Source organism: Gracilinanus agilis, chromosome 3 (assembly GCF_016433145.1).
Source record: "Gracilinanus agilis isolate LMUSP501 chromosome 3, AgileGrace, whole genome shotgun sequence".
In the NCBI taxonomy this organism is placed as follows: Eukaryota; Metazoa; Chordata; class Mammalia; order Didelphimorphia; family Didelphidae; genus Gracilinanus; species Gracilinanus agilis.
The window spans coordinates 14,130,417-14,151,490 of NC_058132.1; the positions used below are offsets into that span (position 1 = coordinate 14,130,417).

At 39.4% G+C, this 21,074-nt stretch overlaps 1 pseudogene; it reads left to right on the forward strand.

Annotated features, from left to right (window-relative positions):
• LOC123240764 overlaps window positions 1-19,671 on the forward strand; it is a 216,041-nt pseudogene extending 196,370 nt beyond the window's left edge.
• The last annotated feature ends 1,403 nt before the right edge of the window (window positions 19,672-21,074 follow it).

A 21,074-nucleotide genomic window follows, 5' to 3' on the forward strand; every position in this document is an offset into this window, starting at 1 on the left:
GATTCAGAGAGACCTGGGAAGACCTGTGGGATCTGAGGTACAGTAAATGGACCAGGAACACAATTTTTAACCTGACTACAACATTGCAAGAAAAACAGCTGGGGAAGTCTTGAGGGCTCTGCTCAAGGAATGTGGGGAGGGCATTTCTTTGAGCTTCAGCCACAAAGAAGAGCTTTGAAAAAAAAAAAAACTAGAGGAAGGGAAGGAGAGAGAGAGAGACAGAGACATGCAAAAAGAAAGCAAAGAAATGCCCTATACATAATAGAGATTAATAAATGAAGTGGTTTTCTTTGACATTCAGTTGGAATGTGGAGGAACTTAAAAATCAAAACCAGGAAGGCAGCAAGTTGGGGAAAAGTTAATACCAGAGATAGAAAAGAGCTAATGAAACAGTTCACAACACAGAAGAGGACAAGGCAGTGTTGTTACTACGGTTTCATATATATATATATATATTTTTTAATTTTAACGAAATTAGTAGGGAAGAGACTGGCAGCTTCATAGACAGTCTTCTATCGCTAAGGAAATGATCACATTTGCTGATGTTGGTGAAATCTCTGGTTTCACTGCACCCTCCTGCCATGCCAGTCTTTGGGTTCCAGGGGCCATTCCCTCTGGTTCCAGACTCCCTGCTCGGTTCTCTTCACATAGAGCAGGGGAGGGAGAAGGATTCTTGGGGGTGGGGGTGGGGAGGGGTGCATCTTTCCCTTCACTTCCTAAGGAGAAAGATGGCCTATAAGGATTTACAGAAGGGAAGGTCCCGAAAGAGTTACAAAGCCCCTGGGCACTGCCTCTAACTAGAGAGAAGGGCAGCAAGTAGAGTAAGGTTTTGGAGGGAAAATGCTCTGAATTGGAAAAGACTACCCTTCCCCCACCCGCCCCCCTTTATTCTTTCTCTTCTCTCCTGCTCCCCTCGCCCGTTCTTCTATAGAAACCCAAGGGGGCAGGAATGGGGTTCATACCCCAGACAGAAGGAAACCAGTCAGTCTCAAAGACTTTGAATCAAGAATTCTCTTTTCCACTGAGGCTATGAGTGAAGTCTCAAGGTGAGACACCTGGGACCCCTTTGGTAAAGCAGGGGACGGGACCCCAGGACACCCGAGAAGTGATGGGAGCCTGGATAAGAAGCAGGGTCTAGGAACCAGCCCAGGAGCCAGGCTTCGGAAGGAGGGGTGCTCCTGGTGTACCTAGAGGGGTCGTATGGGGAGGATGAAGCCCAGAGGAAAGGGCATCCAGCAGAAGTAGGGGGCTGAGTAGGGTCCAGGCTCCGACTTACTTGGGTCTCTAACGGTTACAGCTGGCTCGCTTTCCCGGAGGAAGGGTGATGTCAGCTCCCAGAGCTCGGGTTTCTAGGGAGTCTCCACAGAACGGCTCCTCCCAGACCCAAGAGTCCCGCCCCACCCCTCCCTGAGACCTCGGGAGTCAGGCCCTCCCCCTAGGGCCTCTACGAGAGCCCCTGCCTACCTCAGGGCCAGAAGTCCCGCCCTCCGGCCTCTACACAGACATCCAAACTCCTCCCCATTGGACAGGTAACCCCTCAGAGCTGATGAACTGAGCTCTCTGATTGGTGAAAGAAAAACTGTCCTCTGATTGGTAGAGAGAAGCTTTTGGGTGGCGGGAGAGTAGCGCATCCTCCGATTGGCGGGAACGTGGCAAGCCTCCTGGTTTACGGGAGAGGAGTAAGCCTTTTGATTGGAGAGTGTGGCGAGTCCTCTGATTGGCAACGGTGAGATGGCCCTGCGTCCCAGCGCCTCTGTTCTCCCGGGCCTAAAGCTAGCCACAGGTTTCAGTTTGCCAGTTGTACTCAGTCTAGACGGCCAGACCTCCAGGATCCAGGCCGTGCGGGTAACCGGCTTGTGACCATTCAGGAACTTTGAGGAGAGCTACATCGCCCGAGTCCGATGATCCTAGGAAGGGGGAGGGATTTAGGAGGCTCCCGGAGAATTCTGGGAAACGTTCGTATAGGGGAAAGCGTTTCTCCTGGCGCCTGGGGGAAGGGGCGGGCCTACATCTTCAAAGCTGGAAGAGGTCCCCAAGCCAGTGAGTTCCTGCGAGTTCCAGCTGTGCCGCCCACATACCCCGTGGGATCAGGTCCTGGATGTAGTGATTGGGCCTGGGGAGAAGCTTCCATTACTGTGGAGCGTAGATGGGGAGGGTCAGCTCGGGACAGGTATAGTGGGGGAGGGTGCATGACAGCCCTCCCGAGTGTGGGGGTTTCTGGAAAGGGAGAGGGCCGAAGCCAGAGGGACTGGGTTGGAGGAAATGCTGGAAGGGGTAGCTTTTTTTGCCTCCAATTGGAAGGGTCTGACTACTCTCAAACAGGCCTTTTTTTTTTTTTTTTAACATTTTAAAGTATTTCCTAATTTCATGTTTAATAGTCATTTTAAAAATGTTTTCTAAATTCTCTTCCCTCCCCTTGAAAGACAGGTAATTTGATATTGATTATAAAGGTGGTCATGCAAAACATTTCCATATTAGCCATGTTGCAAAAGAAAACAAAATAATAAAAGTTTGTTTTTTAAAAGTATACTTCAATCTGCATTGAGTTCCTTGGTTCTCTGGAGCTGATTAGCATTTTTCATCTGGGGGGAGAGGGCCTTTGGAATTGCCTAGTATCACTGCCTTGATCAGAGTAGCTAAACCTTTCACAACTGATTGCTCATCCTTACAATCTTGCTGTTAACAGTGTACGTTTCTTCCTTCTGCTCCCTTCAATTCGTATGAGTTCATTTTAAGTCTTCCAAGATTTTTATGAAATCATCGTACTGGTCGTTTCCTACAGCAGTCATATTTTATCACAGTCATAAGCCACAACTTGCTCAGTTCTCCAATTGATGAACATCTCATTTTTCTTTGCCACCTCAAAAAAAGTGCTATACTTTTCTACATATAAGTCTCCCTTTTCTTTGATCTCTTTGGGATATTGACCTTAGTAGTGGTATTGCTGGATCAAAGGGTATGCACAGTTTTACAGGCCTTTTGGACATAGTTTCAAATTGTTCTTCAGAATGGTTAGACTAGTTCAATACCACCAACCGTGTATGTGTCCCAATTTTTCCATATCCCCTCCAACATTTGTTATTTTCCATTTCTGTCATGTTAGCCAATCTGGTAATAGCTGTGAGGTATCTCAGAGCTATTTTAATTTGCATTTCTCTAATCAGTAGTGATTTAGGCAGTTTTTCCATGTGATTATTGATAACTGTAATTTGTTCTTTTGAAAACTACCTTTTCATATCCTTTGTCCATTTGTCAACTTGGGAATACCTTTTTTATCTTTATAAATTTGGTTCATTTGCATAAACGTATATGTATATATACATCATATATATGAGAAGTGAGTCCTTTATCAGAGAAACATGCTATAAAAATTTTCCCGGTCTGTTTTCCTTCTAATTTTAGCTACATTGCTCTTGTTTATACAAAAGCTTTTAAATTTCACATAATCAAAATTATCCATTTTACTTCCTATTATCTTTTCTATCTCTTTTTGGTCATAAATTCTTCCTTCATCCATAGATCTGGGAAGTCTATTTTTCTACGTTCCCCTAATATGCTATCACATTTTATGTGTAAATCATTTTATCTAGTTTGACCATATCTTGATATATAGCACAAGTTGTTGGTCTATGTCCAGTTTCTAACAAACTGCTTTCCAGTTCCCAGCAATTTTTGTCAAATATTGAGTTCTTAACCTCTAATTTGGCTGTGAGAAATCTCAGTTACCCAGGAAACGATTTAATTACTTTGGAATTGTACAACCTCCTTTCAACAACTTCTTTCCTTGGCGATACATATTAGGACCCTGCCCAAATTCAAGGTTCCCAGGCACCTGGGAAGTTCCCAAAGAGCTTCATAGATAAGGAGAATTTACAAAATATTTTGCATTTTTTATAATAGTCTAATCCCACCTTTAGCTCTGTAGCTGGGCAACAACCTCTCTGCTTAGTAAGATTCATGTTAAAAAGGAAGATAACATTGAGGTATAAAAATTTTTGTTTTAAGAATTTTATTTGCTTTACAGTATTTGTGAAAAGTGAATATTGAGAGCAATTAGGTAGCACAGTAGATAGAGTTCCAGGCCTGGAGTCAGGAGGACCTGGGATTAAATCTAGCCTCAGATACTTCCTCATTGTATGACCCTGGGCAAGTCACTTAACCCCAGTTGCCTAGGCCTTGACACTCTTCTGTCTTAGAGCTGATACTAAGACAGAAAGCAAGGATTAAAAAAAAGATGAATTTTGTCCAAAATTGAAGTTTGTTTGTTTATTGAGCTATTAACATAAAAAGTTACAGAATTCTAGGGAATTACTAGCAAGGAAAAATATTCTTCATATTACCAATTTTATTTTGTATACTGCATTTTATGGGCTATTTCATGGTCACTGGGTTATGAAAAGTACATATTAGAATTAATGCTTTGGTATGAAGAATTATATGCAGAAAGATATTTTCAGTAATCTCTTAACAAACATTACAGTTTTTTGTTATTACCCATAATTTCAGTATATCAGCATTCACATTTTTAATTTTTGTACTCTTTTCTAGGAATGTTACCTCTGCGAAAACTGAGGATTGACTGCAGGTCTAAGGCAGTACCTGCCCAGCCTCCTGCTTCTATTGGATGCTCCTTCCATTGGGCCTTATCCACCCCATCAGACCTCTTGGTGAGTATCCTCCAGGTACATCAGGAGTACCTCCCCTCCCAAACTTGGCTTCTGGGCCAGTTTCTAGTCTTTGCTTCTTTTCTAGACTCTCATCACATCCCAAATGCTCTGGGACCCTGTCACCTGCTTTACTAAAGGGTCCTGGGTGTCTGATCTTGAGACTTCACTCATAACCTCAGTGAGAGAAAGAACTCTAATTCAGAAGTCTTTGAGACTGACTGGTTTCCTCCTATCTGGGATATGAAACCCCTTCCCACCTCTTGGGTTTCTAGAGAAGGATGAGTGAGGAGAGTGGGAGAGAAGAGAAATAATGAGGGGGGAGGGGGAAGTAGTCTTTTCCAGTAGGTTCAGACCAGCTTCATCACCAAGCCTTGTTTTACTTGCTGCCTTCCTCTACTGGTTGAAGTTTCTCCCCTGAGGACAGTGCCCAGAGGCTCCTTAACTCCTTTGAGACCTCTCCCTATGTAAGTCCTTGTAGGCCAGCCCCCTGCCTAGGAAATGAAGGGAAAGGTTTCTCTACCTCTGGGATCCTTCTCCTTTCCCTGTTCTACGTGAAGAGAACCAAAACCTGGCCCAAGAAGGGAGCCTGGAACAAAAGGGAATGGCCCCTGGAACCCAAAAACTCCCATGGCAGGTGAGTGCAGTGAACCAGAGACTTCATCAACATCAGCAAATATGGTCATTTCCTTTGAGATAGAAGACTGTCTATGAAGCTGCCAGTATCTTACCTACAAATCAGTTCTAAAACAAATTAAAATTTTCAGTATTGCCATGCTTCAATTACAAAAGCAAAGATACAAGATATTTTGTAAAATGCATACTTTCTCCCTGATTCCATAGGAAGAAGCACCTCATAGGAACCTAGTTGTCAACTTTATTCTAATTACGTATATAAAATGCTTTTCTCAGTATTCATAGGCTCTTAATGACTATGATTTTAAGTATTGTTATTGACACTTATGAATCATTTTACTTTTAGGAAATCCCTTCTCTGCATTGTTTCCTTTTATAGATACATAAGCTCCGGACTAGGTGAATTCTGAAGTCTCTTTTAGCTCTAAATCTTGTGAATTTTGCTGGTTAGGAGTCACTGACATTCAAGGATGTGGCTGTGGACTTCAGCCAGGAGGAGTGGTGCCTCTTGGACCAGTCTCAGAAAGAACTGTACAAGGAGGTCATGCTGGAAAACTCCCAGAACCTGCTCTCTCTGGGTAAGCATAACTTGCCTTGGGAACTCTGAATCTGCCATCAAAGTAGGGTCTTCCTTTCTTCTCTAGTGAGCTGGGTTTGAGCATTTATCAGTTATTGGAAAGGCAAAAGTGGTGGTCTCTCCCCAGGGCACTGCCTGGTTTTGGGGCTTTCCTTTTATTGCTCCTGAAGCTTTCTCTTTCCTGTTTTAGGTAGCTTCAGGTTACAAAACAAACAAGCATTATAGAATCTCAGAGTTGGAACTAGTCTCTGACATTATCTAGCCTAGTCTCTGTCTGAACATGATTTTGTCTGTAAAATCTCCAAAAACTCTTCATATACCTTTACCTTGAAGATGACCAGTGAAGGAAACTCCTTACCCACCAGTGCAATCCCTTTCACTTTGGAATGGTCTAGTCTTCAAGAAGTTCTTCTTGTGAACAAGTATAAATTTGTAGCTCATTATTCCTAGCCCTGCTTTGTATAATAAACTTATCCTTATTCTTCCTTCATTCTTACCCCAAATTCTAGCATAGATGGTAGGAAAGGAAGGGATAGGAAAAACCGTTTATATAGACCTACTTTATGCCAAGCACTTTGCTGAGTACTTTATAAAAATCATCTCATTTGATCCTCACATGACCCCATAAGTTCGGTGCTATTATTATCCCTATCTTATAATTAAGGAAACTTAGACAAAAGGAGGGGTAGCTAGGCTATGAAGTGGATAGAGTGCTGGACCCAGAGTCAGGAAATCTGAGTTCAAATATAGCCTGAGACACTCACTGTGTGTGTAATCCTGAGTAAGCCACTTAAACCTGTAATGCAAAGATGCAACAGAAGCTTTTGCCTTTTCAAAAGTTAACTGAAAACTTCTGGCTATTAGAAGCCTTGGAATGCTGACAGAAGTTCAGTTGGAACCTGAGGTTTGAAGAGAGCCGAAGGTCCAACTGAAGTTCACCTTTTGGGTTTCAGCTTTGCTTTGGCCTGTGCTTTGTTTTTGATCAACTTGAACCTAGCTAATTTCTCTGGACCTCTCCCTGACCTCTCCATATTATCCCCTTGTTACCTTTCCTGTATTTTCCCTGTGGACTCTGGGAGGAAGGGTGGCTTTTGTGTTTTAGTGATTATACTGTGTGGGTTTAGTTTCCCTGTAGGCAAGTAGGACATCCTTGAATCAAACTATCCCTTATTTTATTGATTTAGTATACACTTTACTTTAGAGGCAGCCAAATCTTTCCTGGATGGAAGAGCAGGCTCTCTCTCAGTCTAACCCACTCCTGTGACCCTCCCCTACCTGTAGTTCTTCCCTAGCAGCTGTCAGAAAACCCTAAACCCCTCTCTCCTTTCTGACCAACCCTGAATATTAATAAGTCCCCCTGTTACCTACTCAAACCCTCTGGTGAATCTTTGTGTCAAAGATTAGGGAAGGGTTGAAGAGGGAAGGAATTATTTTCTTTTATTTCCTGAGGGAACTGGAGGCATCCATCTTGAAGGAAGTTGTTCGGGAGACTTCCTCCTGTACCCATCAGTTTCACTGACAGGGAGGAGCCTTTGAGAAACTGACAAGAAAAGCCCTCAAGGCAGATTTAAAACATTTCTGACTGGCCCAACTCCTTCTGTCTATAGAGATACTTTTCCTGCCTGGAAGGGTTCAGCCTATCCCCCCAGTATCCTCTGTCTGTAGCCTTAGTGTCTAGCCTGTTTCAGCTGCCTCCTGAATACCCCACCTATTCCCCTATCCAATTTACCACCTTGTCCATTCCTTGCCTAACTCAGCCATCCCTTTCATTCCTCTCCTATCACCTCAATCACCTTCTACCCCTCCTTATTAGCAAGGATTAAGAGAGCACCCCAACTTTATTGACAACAACCTGTTTGCCCCAGTTTCCTCATCTATAAAATGAGCCGGAGAAAGAAATGACAAACCAGGCTAGTTCTTTGCCAAGAAAACCCCAAATGGAGTCAGGAAGCCTCAGATAGGAAGGAAATTACTAAACAACAGCAAACAGGCAAACTGAGATTAAGGGACTTGCCCAGGGACAGGTTTACTAAGCCACTAAGTATCTATGCTTATCCATACCCAGTGCTCTCACCACTAAACTATTAGCTGGCTCTAATTTCTAGATTATAGAAGTTATGGCATGTACCTATATTTTTATGAGGAAGGCAGAGATAAAATTTTTAGCATGATCTTAGCATGATACAAAGGTACCTCTAAGTTCCCAACAGTAAATACCAACCAATCTTGACAAGTCCTAGAACCCATTCTGTGTCCTTGCTTGCATGATTTCTTTCCCTTGAAAGCAGTAAAATAAGTTTCTCTCCATCCTCATCCCTTCTTTTTAACCCTTGCCCAGGAATTCCAGTTCTCAAAGAAGATTTGATCTCCCATTTTGAGGAAAGGGAAGCATCATTGATCCTGGATCAAAAAAGTCTGAGGAACCCTTGTCTTGGTAAGTGAGATGAAAGTCATTTTTGAGGGCTGTTATCAGAAGAAATATAGCTGTTGTAGTGAAGGAATTTCTAGACTGGGGGGCAGGAAGACCTGACAATTCTTTTTTAGATGCTTTTCAGCAGTATGATCCTGGTTAAGTCACTGAACCTCTGTTCCTCAGTTTCTCCATCTGTGAAATTAGAAAGTTGGACACGAAGCCTTTTACTTCCCTTCTAGTAATAAATCTATGATCCAATAGGAAGTCATTGTTTAGAACTTTGGGTCATGGAAATCTCCTGAAAGCACATGTGTTCTTTCTTCAAGTCAATAAGCATTTATTAAGCACTTATTACCTGCCAGACACTGTGCCAAGTGCCCTAGGTGCAAAGAAAGAGCCAGGACAGCCCTGCCCTCAAGTTGTTCACAATTTAGTGGGGTAGAAAACATGCAGACAATTATGTGGAAAACTGCTCTATCAAGGATACAGAAGAACTAATCAAGATAGAGATGGCAGGAAATTAAGGAGAACTAGAAAAAGCTTATTATAGAAGTTGGCACTTTAGGTAAGACTTCAGGGAAGCCTCAATGGGCATTCTTAGCATGAGGAGCAGCCAGAGAAAACACAAGGAATCAGGAGTTGGAGGCTCCTATTTAAGGAACAGGAAAGAGACCTGTACCAGTATCCCATGTTTAGAGGGGGTGATTAAGGGGAAAACTGGGAAGGTAGGGTATGGGAAGATGATTCGATTTGATTTTATATTTGATCCTGGTGTCAGGGAACCTCTGGAGCTCACTGAGTAGGTAATCACGTAGTCAGAAATGTGCTTTGTTTAGGAAGGTAACTTTGACAACTGTGTAGAGGATTGAATGGATTTGAGAGAGATTTGAGGCAGAGGGACCAAGAAGAAAACTTTTGCAACCTCACAAATACGAGGCCATCCAGGCCTGAATTGAGAAAGTGGCAGTATTGGTAAGCAAAGGAGTATATGGGAGAGAAATACAAAAGTAGAGCTACCAGGACTTTCTGTAAGACTGAGATGAGGGTTGTGAGTGTACGAGACATGATGAAGACTGGGTGACACCTAGGTCATAAGCCTGGATGTTTGGTAGGGTGGCGCCCTGGATAGCTATAGGAAAGTAAGAAGATGGGAGAGTGAGTTGAAAGATAAGAGTTTAGTTTTGGACATGAGAGGAGAACCACAAGACAGTATTGTCTCTAAAATCTAGAGAGAAGCAAATCTCCTGGAAAAGGGGGTGGCTGATAGTTTCAAAGAGGTCAAGAAGGATGAGGATTGAGAAAAGGCCATTGGATTTAGCCATTTGGAAATGACTTGTAACTTTGCAGAGAACTGTTTTAGTAAAAGGAGAAAGTCGGAAACCAGACTGCAGAGAATTTCAAAGAGAATAAAAGGAAAGAAGTTGTAGACACCAACCATAGATGGCTGTCCTAGGAATTTAGCATCGAAAGGGAAGAAAGAGCAACATCTCACAGGGGGTGAATGGACTAAGTGAGGCTCTTTTGAATACCCAAGAGACCTGGTGTTATTTACGGCAGTCAGGAAGGAGCCAGAAGACAGGAGAGATTGAAAGCCAGTCTGCAAAGTAAGGATGAAAGAGGAGCACGTATTCTGTGGCCAAAGATCCATTTCATACACACAATCTAATAAACATTTATTAAGTATGTACTAAGTGCCAGGTACTGTGCTAAAGTGCTATCAATACAATTATCAAAATAAAGACAGTTCCTGTCCTTAAGGAGCTTATGATCTAATGACTAGGGGCAACATTCAAAAGGAGGCAAGGGGTTAAGGGGAAAGGGGAGGAAACCAGGGCATGCCCAGTGTGGGGGTATTTTAGCAGAGCAGCAGATGTAGAGTGGAGTGAATGAGAAGGGCCTGTTTCTGCCCTCTACAAAAGAAGGGAGTGGCAGAAGTTTGGCATTTAAACCTGTCCCTCTAGTCAGAGGATCCAGGAGGCTGAAGGACGTGGGATCAGTCAAAGCTTGGCTTGAGTAAACTACACAGTAAGTTTAGAAGTGATGAGCTTAATCCTAGAGGGTTTAAACGGGATGGATTGGGATCACTTAAGCAAGTAAAGGGGTTTGCCCACCTCTTCATGGAGCCTGGGGCAAAGGAAGAAAGAAGAAAAGCTCTTTGTGAATGTCCAATTTTTCAGTGAAATTTGAGGTCAGGTTCTTAGCTGAGAGAGAGTGGAGGGGAATAAACAAAATGGGAGGGTAGGGGGGTAATGCAAAGACTTGGAGAAGATGCCATGTTGAGTGCAATAGGGAGTCAGATAGGGAGAGGTAGAAGGATTATCTTGCCATAGTTAGAACCCAATTGAATTTATGTAACCTAAATTTGTAGTGGACAGTCCGGCTGATTTCCTCTTGTCTCCATTTAGGGGCATTTGAGAAGGAATGAAGGCCATCACCTTACTTAGAAGTAGTTATCCATGAACCCAGAAACCTTTCTGATCGCTCCTATTTCATCTGGTCAGGTCCCATCTGGGTTCGAACTGAACAAAGATAACTCCTAGTAGGTGGCGGGATACGAGAAATAGAAACAGAGCTGAGGCCAGAACCTGCAGCTGAAAACTAAGCAAGAAACCAGAATCCAGGAATGTGGGAGAGGTTGGATCCTGGTATCAGCCCTATGTCTAGTCATTCAATAAATTCATTAAGGCACCTACTAAGGCCCAAACATAACACTAAACTCTGGGGATACAAAGGAAAGGCAAAAGACTGTCTCTGCTACCAAGGAGCTCATAATCTGACACACAAACAGAGATGGTGTGAGAAGAAACCACCAGTCCTGAACCTCACTTTTTTTTTAAGCCTTACTTTCTATCCTAGTAACAACTCTAAGACATGAGGGCAAGGGCTAAGCAAATGGGGTGAAGTGACTTGCTCAGGGTCACACAGGAAGTGTTTGAGGCCAGATTTGAACCTAGATCCTCACAACTCCAGGTGTGGTGCCATATCCATTGAGCCACCTAGCTGTCCTATGAACCTCATTCTTATCTGACCCAGACAAAGGAAGGTGTTTTGTTATGGAAATATATCAGTCAACAAACACTGAGTAAGCACCTACTGTATTCTAAGAACTGTACTAAGTTCTGAGGATACAAAGAAAGTCAAAACCCAGTCCCTAGTGTCAAGGAGCTCACAATGTAGCATACAAATATAGCATTGGTTTGAGAAGAAGCAACAGATCCTGAGCTTCACTCTTGGCTGATATAACAAAAAAGGGAAATACATTCAGTTAACTTGGGAAATAAATGCATAGAAGGTGAGAAAATAAGAGAAGTTTTAAGAACAGAATTGCTGAGGAAATAATATCAAAATACTGATGATCGGGGCAGCTGGGTAGCTCAGTGGAGTGAGAGTCAGACCTAGAGACAGGAGGTCCTAGGTTCAAACCTGGCCTCAGCCAATTCCCAGCTGTGTGACCCTGGGCAAGTCACTTGACCCCCATTGCCCACCCTTACCAATCTTCCACCTATGAGACAATACACCGAAGTACAAGGGTTTAAAAAAAAAAAAAAAAATACTGATGATTAAAGGTAACATTTACATAGCACCTACTATGTGTCAATTGACTTACAAATGTTATATCATTTGACCATCACATAACGGTGTTATTATTATCCTCATTTTGCTGATGAGGAAACTATCATCAGTGTCACACAGGTGTCTTGAGTCTTACTTGATTCCAAGTTTTATTGACGCCAGGCTCAATGCTCTATCCTCTGTACCACCCAGCCACATCAAGATGGAAAATGTTTCCAATGTAGATTATTACAAAGATAGATTTTTAAATAGTATTAAAACCAGTCATCTAGAATTGTAATGGGTGGATAATGACTGAGCATCATGCCATTTCAATTATAGCTGTGCTGTTGGGCCTTGTGGCTTACAGCTTCATTTATTAAGCTTTGTAACCTTCCTCTCTCTCCGTCCAGGCCTTTGGCCTGGACTAGCCTCTCCTTTTTCTCTTTATTCCTACTTATTACCTACCAGACTGTAAATAAACTCTTCAACCCGATGCTGACTTGGGTCTGATTTAATTAAGGAATCAACCTAAATTGTTGGTTCCTGGCGGCCACATATTTTAATATATATAGATAAATACCTAAAATTTTCCTTCTTACATAGCTGACTAGTATTGATCCCATTCTCTTTCTCCATCTATTCTTTGTTTCTAAAAATTGAGGCAGAGGCAACTAGGAAAAAGATATTATGTAGAAAACATAATTAATTGTCATAACTAAATGTGCATGGGATGAATTCACCAATCATAATGGAGAAGGGTAGCAGAATGCATAGAACTTAACTCCATGTTATGTTTAAGAAATACCCTTGAAACTAAGATCCACACAGTATTCAAATAAAGAGCTGTCATTCTGTAGTATAGTTTGGAACTCTGCTTCCTGAATCATTCACCTGGATGTCCTTTGACCCAGTGATAAGTATTTGTAGCCTTATCATCTAAAGGAATTAAAGAAAGAGGGAAAGTACTCATAAACATAACACAAAATTATAGCTGCCCGTTTCTTGATTATTGTGGCAAAAACTGGAAACAAAAGTGATGCCCATATATTGAGAAATGACTGAATACTTAATGGTCTAAGCATATAATGGAAGATTATTAAGTCTTAAGAAATGATAAAAGGCAAAAAATGGGGAAAGGACCCTATTTGTAAAAAAAAAAAATGTTTATAGCAGCTCTTTTTTTTTTTGGTGACAAAGAATTGGACATTGAAGGGATGTCTATCAATTGGGAAATGGCTGAACACATGCTATAAGAAATAAACAGAAAAACCTGGAAAGAGTTACATGAACTGATACAGAATGAAATATGCAGAACCAGAACATTGTACACAGTAACAGCACTGTCATACAATGATTATGAATGGCTTATCTATTCTCAGCAATATAATGATCCAAAACAATTCCAAAGGACTCATAATGAAAGGGCTCTCTACCTGCAGAGGAGGAACTAATGGATTCAGCATGCAAATTGAAGGATGCTATTTTTCACTTTATTTTCTTCATTTTTTTAATATGAGTCTTCTTCCATAACATGACCAATGTGGAAATAAATTTTGCATGATCACACATATATAATCTAGATCAAGTTGCTTATCATCTTAGGCAAGGGGTAGTGAATAGAGGGAAAGAAGGAGGGAGATAATTTGGAACTCAAAATTTTAGAAAATGGTTGTTAAAAATTATTTTTTCATGTTAATGGGGTAAATTAGATACGTATTTAAATTCTAAAAGGCAGAGTATCAAAGAAACCTGGTAAGAATGAGGAACAATTATAGAGATAAGTAAACAGAGCCAGTAGAATAAATTATAGCAACACTGATCAATCAGTGCAGTGAACAGTTATGACTAGAGCAATGTTTCCCAAAGTCTTGTTCTTGGCTCCTCTTTCAAAAGTAATAATCTATTCAATGGGAATAGATAATGCAAAACTCCCCATTCATTTAAATTACTATTCATATTTTTCATATTAATTTATGCATTTAATTCCTACAATAATGACTTGGACATCATTGCTCCCCCATAGCTCCAAATTTATGCATTCATTACCTTACATTATTATAAAATATAAAACCTTATTCTACTTAAATTATGAAAACAAAATATAAATGATAATATCCTAAATATAACATGATAATGAAAATGTAATGTGGGACTTTCTGTAAGAATTTTTTTAAAGGAATACAGTAAGGTTTCCTGCTTATTATCCCTTAAGATTTCAATTTAAATTCTCAGATTTTGTTGAATATGAATAGCACTTTTAATCAAATCAGTTATAACTTAGAAAGTATTAAACATAATGTAATATATGAAATTCATTTCAAAGCTGAAATTTTTTTGAACAAAGATTGGTAATATTTGGTTCAATAGTTGCCAAACAGTCTTCAGGGTTGTTCTGCATCCAGTTTATTTAATAATAATAAAAACAATTTTAAACAACAACAACACAAATACTAATAATAAATAGCATTTATGCAATACCTGTGGTATGCCAGATACTGGGCTGAGTACTTTTACAAACATTATCTCATTTGATCCTCAAAATGCTGTGAGGTAGATTATATTATCCCCATTTTACAGCTGATGAAACAGAGGCAAAAAAGCAGCTAAGTGATTTGCCCATGGTTTCAGTGCTAATTAGGATCCAATGGAGGATTTGAAGTCAGGTTTTCCTGGCAGCTAGACCCAGCTCTCTGTCCTTTTGAATTTTGGTTTATAACCAGAATTCAGTGAAAATACACATTCAAACATGGATAAGGTGGAAAATGGAAGGAGAATTTTACAAGCTTCCTTGCTGACAGATCAAAATTCATTATTGGTTTTTAGCCCACAAACCAGTCCTCAAATGAATTGCTAATTAATACAGGAAAGATTTATTTTTCTCTCTGCTAATGACATGATATATTAAATGATAAATTCCCTGAATAAATTACCTATATTGTTTTGCTTTAAAAAACAAAACAAAACAATGCTTTTATATAAAACAAGTTTGGTAAGGAAAGAAATCTTCAGATATAAGTTTCTTCCACTGGCACACTATCTTTACTCTCACAGAAACTACAGAATGACTGGCCTATGTTGTCAAGTATATCTTTTAAAAATCTACCCTGTTGAAGAAGATTCAAATACCTTGAAGAGGTTGTGATGGTTCCTAATGGTTTCAAGATGTCTTGAAATGCCTATCCATGCCTAGTGAGCATGGTTTGTTTTTGTTTTTTTTTTTTTAAACTCTTACCTTCTGTGTTAGATGCAATACTGTGTATTGGTTCTAAGGCGAAAGAGTGCTAAGGACTAGACAATAAGGATTAAGTGACTTTCCCAGGGTCACACAGCTAGGAAGTGTCTGAGATCACATTTGAGACCTCCCATCTCCAGACCTGGCTCTCCATCGGCTGAGCTGCGTAGCTGCCCCTGTGAGCATGTTTTTTAAAGAACTAGCCATCTGCATGCAAGAATAGAAACATTTGACCCATCTTGAACTGATAATTACAACACCAATAAGATATGACTACAAGGTAACCCTGGAATGACAGCACTACTCTAATGCAATATACTCAAGAAAGCAATTGGGAATGTGTGCTTACCTATGACTGTCTGCTGGGAATTGATTTTACTTGAATGTCAAACCTTTGTAGCAGTTGGAGACAATTTGATGATGAAGTGAGAAACAGAATATGTTTAACTTAGTCTGAAGGAGTGAGTTTGATGCAGTCATTGCATGAATACTAAAACCGTCATATGCCTGATTATGACTTTTTGAAATCACAATGTAAAGAAATCTATTAGGTATTCTTTCTTTTGTACTTTTTGTTCCTTTTTTTAAGATCACATGTAGAAATATTTTTTTAACAATTACTTTCTGACCTTTTGCAATCCAAATTCTCTCCCTCCTCAGGCAGTAAAAAATCTGATATAGGTTATTTCATTATTGTCATGTAATACAAATTTCCTTAATCCTCATGTTGTAAAAGAAGACATATTTCACAGATATAAGAAAAAACTCATGAAGAAAATAAGGCAAGAAATGGTATGGTCCAGTCTGCATTCATACTCTGACAGTTCCTTTTTGGCTGTGAATAGAATTTTTCATCATGAGTCCCTTGAGGTTGTCTCAAGTGCTTGCATTGCTGATGAGAAATTAGTCCTTCACAGTTGATCATCATACATTATTTCTGTTACTGTGTGCAATGTTCTCCTGGTTCTGCTCATTTCACTTTGCAACAGTTCATACAAGCCTTTCAGAGTTTCTCTGAAATCATCACATTAGTTATTTCTTATGGTGCCATAGTATTCCATTACAACCATATACCATAACTTGTTCAGCCATTCCCCAACTGGTGAATGTCCCTTTAGTTTCCAGTTTTTTGCCACCACAATGAGAGCTGCTTTAAATATTTTTCTACAAGTAGGTCCTCTTCCCTCTTCTGATATTTTTGGAATATAGACCTAGAGGTGGTATTGCTGAGTCAAAAAGTATGCACAGTTTTACAGCCCTTTGGGCATAGTTCCAAATTCCTCTCCAAAATGGTTTATCAGTGCACAGCTCCACCAACAGTGTATTAGTACATTATCCTTTTTTTTTTGTCATATTGGCCAATCTAATAGGTATGATGTGATATCTCAGAGTTGTATTAATTTCATTTCTCTAATCAGTAGTGATTTGGAGTGGGTTTTTTTATATGACTCTAGTTGTTTTTGATTTCTTCTTTTGAGTACTGTCCAAAATCTATTGTTTCAAACATGAACGTGCTTATTGTCCCAGAGGAAAAATATCTTTGTACCAAAATTGGGCAATTATTTACTACTTTTAAAGTGTCATTAAATTTTTTTTTAGCTCAGGTCCCTTAGATCAGTGATGGGCAAACTATTCCCCGAGGGTCAGATCCAGGCTGTAGTTTGCCCATCACTGCCATAAGCTATTCCCTAATCACTACATCTGGATGTGGGGGCTTGGTGATAAGAAAATTGCTTAAGGCAGTGATAGGCAAACTACAGCCTGGATCTGGCCCTCGGGGAAGTTTACCCATCACTGTCTTAGGTCATAGTCATAAACTCCCATCGTGTTCATGAACCATTAAGTGGGAAGTACTTTTAGAAAACTAATAATGAATCTTGAAAAAAGGATAAGACAGAATGAGATAATATTTTGAATGTGGGAAATCCATGGATTTTTTTTTATTGCTTTTGTTATGAGGACGCTGGTTTTCTTCTTTTAATTTAGGGCAGTGGTTCCCAAACTTTTTTGGCCTACTGCCCCCTTTCCAGAAAAAATATTACTTAGCACCCCCTGGAAATTATGAAACTATTTATTGAACTCAGAATAGAATGTAATACAAAAAAAGTGTGGCCATCACCGCCTTCCTGGTTTGCTGCAGCACTCACCAGGTGGTGGTAGCGCCCGCTTTGGGAATCACTAATTTAGGGACTATAGACATTCAAAGATAATTTTTAAAAATAAATAAGTTGCTAAAATTTGAATTGAGATGTAATTTAGGAAAAAATTTAATTGTAAAATAAAATAAATGAGTAACGATTATTCTTTAAAAAGTTATAACCATGATAGAATCTTATGCCTCTGGTTAATACAAAAAGAATTAGCAGGTATGCTGTGATCTCAGACATGGCAACTGAAAAAATAAAATTGAAAAGGATTACCAAGGAAATTACATTATGGTAGAAGATGTGATAGATAATGAAACCAGTTTTTAGTATGTGTGCAGCAAATGGCATAATATCTCTTAATCTGAATAGAATATAAGAAAAGTTGAATATAATACTGAAAATTAATACATCATAGGTGAAGAGCATAAATCTATTTCTCAGCTTAGCATGGATTTACAGAGGATAACCCAAGTGATAATGCATCAAAACCGGCCAATGTACAAAAGCAGAAAGCTTACCTGTACTGGATATAAAAGAGGGATAAATGGGATGAATGGGGAAGTGTTTGCTCTCTCTGTCTCTGATATTGGGGAAGAAACTTGCAGCTGGGGTGGCTGCTGGAAGCGCCCATATGGGAGCTAGATTAGGCTACTTTAAATCAATCAATCTCTCTCTCTCTCTCTCTCTCTCTCTCTCTCTCTCTCTCTCTCTCTCTCTCTCTGGAATTCTAATAAACTTTGTTAAATTTCTAAGGACCAGAGTCCTGATTTTACTATTACAGAGCTAATGGCATTTCCATTGATTGATTCTGCTCATTAAGTTTGAAAACTCTTTTTGAGGAGATAGAATATCAGTTTACTTTTTTATAGTGGAAGGAAGAGAATTTATTTATATGCTTGTATCTATAAATATGTTTGTTTCTTTCAGTTGCAGAGACAGAGTTTGAAGTGAATGTGACTACTGCAAAGCCAAGCATTTCTGTGGAAGAACCTTGCCAACAAAGCTTCGTGAGTGATAGTCCCTGTGACTTCAATTTGAGAGAAATATGTGATTCAGATATCAAGATAGAGAAAAATGTAAAGAGTCATTGTGAATTTGATAAAAATGGAAAGAGTTTCAGACAATATTCAGCCCTAATTCAGGGTAAGAAAATAACCTCAGGAAATAACTATTTTCAATATATTGAAGATAGTGAATGCTTTAATGAAAGGGTCAGGCTGGTTCAGGATTGTGAGAAGCCTCCTGAAATGCAAATGTATCAAAGAAATGAAGGAGAAATGGTCTTCAGCTTTAGTGCAGACCTCATGAAACATCAGAAAAGTTATACTGGAAAAATGCTTTATGTATTTAATGAAAGTGGAAAGGCCTTTAGTCAGAACTCAAAGTTCATTGACCATCATAAAATTCATGCTGCAAGGAAACCTTATGAATGTAATCAATGTGGAAAGGCTTTCACCAATAGGTCCAGTCTTGTTATACATGAGAGAATCCACACTGGAGAGAAACCTTATGATTGTGATCAATGTGGAAAGACTTTCAGAACAAGATCCAGTCTTCTTGAACATCAGAGAATCCACACTGGAGAGAAACCTTTTAAATGTAATCAGTGTGGAAAGTCTTTCAGACAGAGCTCCAGCCTTTATCTTCATCAGAGAATCCACACTGGAGAGAAAACTTATGAATGTAACTATTGTGGAAAGACTTTTACAAAAAGATCCACTCTTGCTAACCATTTGAGAATCCACACTGGAGAGAAACCTTATGATTGTAATCACTGTGGAAAGACTTTCAGAACAAGATCCAGTCTTAGTGAACATCAGAGAATTCACACTGGAGAGAAACCTTATAAATGCAACCAATGTGGAAAGACTTTTAGACAGAGTTCCAGTCTTTATCTTCATCAGAGAATCCACACAGGAGAGAAAACTTATGAATGTAATAAATGTGGAAAGATTTTCACAAAAAGGTCCACTCTTGCTATACATCAGAGAATCCACACTGGAGAGAAAATTTATGATTGTAATCAGTGTGGAAAGGCTTTCCCAGATAGGGCCAATCTTGCTAACCATCTGAGAATCCACACTGGAGAGAAACCTTATGAATGTAATCAGTGTGGAAAGGCTTTTACACAAAACTCCAATCTTGCTAACCATATGAGAATCCACACTGGAGAGAAACCGTATGAATGTAATCAGTGTGGAAAGGCTTTCACACAGAACTCTAGTCTTGCTGTTCATCAGAGAATCCATACTGGAGAGAAACCTTATGAATGTCATCAATGTGGAAAGGCTTTTCGACAGAACTCCAGTCTTGCTGTACATCAGAGAAGTCACACTGGAGAGAAACCCTATGAATGTAATCAGTGTGGAAAGACTTTCAGACAGAAGGCCTCACTTGCTCAACATCAGAAAATCCACACTGGAAAGAAATCTTAGGAATGTAATTAATGTGGAAAGGCTTTCAGACACAGCTCCAGGCTTCTTCATCAGAGAATCCACACTGGAGAGAAACCACATAAATGTAATCAGTGTGATAAAGCTTTCATGTAACAGTCGTCTTGTATTTCCCATCGGATAATTTTTATTAGATGTAAATTTTATCTCTAATGAATAAGGAAAGACATTGAAATGGCATGCAGAACTTGATCAGCATCTGACAATTCATTCTGGGAAGACGCCCTATATAGATTCAGTGGGAGAAGGCCTTCAACCAGAAATCATCTCTTATTTTACATCAGTAGATTCATAGTGGAAAGAAGCCTTTTGATTCTGCACTTTGGGGACATGCTTTTCTGTAAAGGAGGACACTAAATATTAGAATAGTCTTACTGGAAATAAGGCTTATAAAAGCGGTGCTTTTTGTCGATGTCAAGGTCTTTTTGTAGAGTTTGTGCTTTATTATATATTAGAAAAATCATGCTGGAGTTAAAACTTATGAGTCTGAAGTAATGAGGGAAGGCCTCTCACTGGAGTATAGACTTTGTTAAACATCCCAAATTTCATACTGTTCAATAAAACTCCATAAATATAATGAACTTTTCTTTTAAAATCCCAATGTTTGTCTCCTTTTACTCCTCAATTATATTCCATAGCATTCACATACCATAATTTCTTTAGCCATTCCATCTGTTGGACATTTATTTCTGTAATGATTTTGTTAAACTTCAAGGTTGAAGAGTGCAAAAGTGCCGTGCAGGTTTCTACAAGAACCAAGTTCAAAAATCAGTCTCTAAAAATACTAGTTGTGTGACCCTGGGCAAGTCACTTAATCTATTCCAGCGTGATTTTCCCCATCTGTAGAATCAGGATAATAATAGTATCTACCTCCTAGGATTGCTATGAGGAACAAATGAGACAGTGTTTGGAAAGAACTTTTTAAGTATTAAATCACAATGGAAAAAGCTAGCAATTGTTATTTATTTAATGTACTATAATCTACTATAGTTAGTAGGCTAAAAATATGTAAATAGGTTAGGCACTTTTGATTGAAATTGATATCGGGAACAGCTTAGAGGAAGGCACTAATTTTAACAGATAAGTCACTGGGTTTTTGAATCATAAAAATGGGTTGAAATACTGCTCTGAATTTCTGGGAAAAGACCAACAACTTAAAAAGAAGGTTGAGAAATTGAATAGATTGGGTGCATAACATACAAAAATATGTAAGTGTAGGAAACATGAGTTTAGTAAATTCAAAGACCTCAACCCTGGGATCAGGATTTGTTTATCATTATCAAAATGCCAGAAAAACTGGAAAGCTATTGGACAGAAACTATTTGTAGACTAATATCTCACACTATACCAAGATTTGCTCCAAAGCAAATAAATTTAGATCTGAAATTTAGTTATAA